Below are 2,676 nucleotides of genomic sequence, written 5' to 3'. Positions count from 1 at the left end.
AATGTTAGGGATTTGGCGCTGTTGATTTGCGTCATTTAGGCTTATCTTGTTACTTTCGATTGAATTTAATGACATTTGTTGGATCAATTTGTTTAAGTAGTAATATCGTTGGATTGTATGGAAATGCGCTTTGATAGTTCATAAGAATTGTGATTTGTTGGATCAATTAGATTTTATGTGAAATTTTATGACATCTTAGTAGTAGCAGCAATAATGGTTGCATGTAACGTTTGATTAGATTAGAAATGTGATTTTGACTCAATTTATGTTATTGGATTTTGACAGGTAAGAATTGTGGTTTAGTTGAGTAGTTTTCAGAATGGGAGGAGGATTTAGGGTGTTGCATTTGGTGCGACCGTTTCTATCATTCCTACCAGAGGTACAAACGGCGGATAGGAAGGTGCCCCTTTAGAGAAAAGGTCATCTACAATGTTATCTCGTTGTTTATATTTCTGGTGTGCAGCCAACTTCCACTGTATGGAATTCACTCCACGACAGGGGCTGATCCGTTCTATTGGATGCGTGTCATCCTTGCTTCCAACTGTGGAACTGTCATGGAGCTTGGTATCACCCTGATTGTCACGTCTGGGTTGGTAATGCAACTCTTGGCTGGGTCTAAGATTATTGAAGTAGACAACAATGTTCGAGAGGACCGTGCACTATTGTAAGTATCATAATGTGCTTTTGTATCCTTTTCTATATGCTATTGTTTTGTTATTATGTTTGGTTGATTGAAAAAGCTCAAGTTTTTTTTGTTAAGGATCATAGCTGGAGGTCTTAGTCACTAAAATGCTGCAATATTGACTCAACTTGGATACTCAGAAATCTTTTGTATGCTCGAGAAATCTAGACTGTACATGAGAAATTTGGTGTTCCAATGTTTTGTACACATGCAATTACCTTTAGCAATACGAGCTTTCGTTATCTAGATTGTAGATTGCATTAGGCAGTGCATGTTAGTTGCAAGTTATATGTTTTTGTTTTGTTCGAATATGATGTTGTAAAATGAGCTTCCGTTATCATGATTGTAGATTGGTGTGCAGTGCATCTTTGTCGTAATCTATGTGTTTTTATTTGCTTGAATTGTACTTAGTATTGACTTCTAATCTTTCTACTTAATCCTAGGAATGGTGCACAGAAGTTGTTGGGTATTCTGATTGCTGTTGGTGAGGCTGTAGCATATGTTCTTTCTGGGATGTATGGCAGTGTTGCCCAACTTGGTGCTGGCAACGCAATTCTGATCATTCTTTAACTATTCTTTGCTAGAATTATTGTGATCTGCCTTGATGAGCGTCTACAAAAGGGATACGGTCTAGGTTCTGGAATTTCACTTTTCATTGCCACCAACATCTGGTGAGCTACCAGCTCTATTCTATTGCGGTATTTGATGGTTATGATATTAAGTCTATCTCGTGATGGTTTTATTTATTTTGGATAACCATATTTTTTGGATTTGCAGTGAGAACATCATCTGGAAAGCATTCAGCCCAACCACTATCAATGTTGGCCGTGGAGCTGAGTTTGAGGGTGCTGTCATCGCCTTGTTCCACCTCTTGATTACAAGAAATGACAAAGTTCGAGCCCTCCGAGAGGCATTTTATCGGCAGAACCTTCCAAATGTAACCAACTTGCTTGCAACTGTCTTGATCTTTCTCATTGTCATCTACTTCCAAGGATTCCGCGTTGTTTTGCCAGTGCGGTCAAAGAATGCACGTGGCCAACAGGGCTCATATTCCATCTAGTTGTTTTACACCTCCAACATGCCCATCATTCTTCAATCTGATCTCGTGTCCAACCTTTACTTCATCTCACAGGTACTGAGTTGATAATTGAGTTTGTTGTCACTGTTTGTCATGGGGTTTTGTGCAGTTGCTATACATGGGGTTTTGTGAAGATTTTAATTGTATGGGGATTTTTGCAGTTGCTATACAGGAAATACAGCGGGAACTTCTTTGTAAATTTTTTGGGCAAGTTGAAGGATTCTGAATATGGTAGTCAATCAATCCCAGTCGGTGGTCTTGCTTACTATGTTACCGCCCCAGCCAGGTGTGTATTGCTCCCAGATTGGTTGAAGTTGTTTCTAGTCAGTCAATAGTTTGAATAAATTTGCTAATGATTCCCATGTTTTGATAATGCACATCCTTTCCATGCTCTTTTCTATATAATTTTCATGCTTTCAGCTTGTGCTCTATTCTCAAAGACATGGATTGAGGTTTCCGGATCATCTGCTAGGGATGTGGTTAAGCAACTCAAGGTAATATATCAAATAACTAGCAGAACTTAAATTTTTATTCACTGATTTACTGTACCCGTATAAGTGTTTATTTCTTTTGTTCTTTCCGTGATACATGGGGTAGAATAAGGTAATGTAAGAAAGGGATTCCTTTTGGAGTGGCGGAGATTGTACTTTTTATGTAAGTGGCGGTCTCTGGTAACATAGTTATTTTCCCCTTACATCTTCTGAAAATCACTAATTTGTGGGTTGGTCGGGTTTGAGGGTGGTGGACAGATTATTGTACTCCGTACAACTTATTTGATGTTAGAGCATGTATAAAACTAAAACAACTTCATACGAAACCAAGATTTGTTATTTAAAAGTAGCTTTGCGCCCGCTTCTACCAGTTTTACGTAAACTTTAGTTATGGATCTTCAGATAAATATGTTTCTTCAGCAGTT

General features: G+C 38.3%; 1 pseudogene; it reads left to right on the top strand.

Annotated features, from left to right (window-relative positions):
- The first annotated feature begins 265 nt into the window (after positions 1-265).
- On the top strand, positions 266-2,211 carry LOC110776793 (uncharacterized; annotated as a pseudogene).
- Positions 2,212-2,676: the final 465 nt, after the last annotated feature.

The sequence above is a fragment of the Spinacia oleracea genome, chromosome 1 (assembly GCF_020520425.1).
Source record: "Spinacia oleracea cultivar Varoflay chromosome 1, BTI_SOV_V1, whole genome shotgun sequence".
Taxonomy (NCBI): Eukaryota; Viridiplantae; Streptophyta; class Magnoliopsida; order Caryophyllales; family Amaranthaceae; genus Spinacia; species Spinacia oleracea.
The sequence above is the reverse complement of the archived record's forward strand: the minus strand, read 5'-3'. Positions and strand labels throughout refer to the sequence as shown.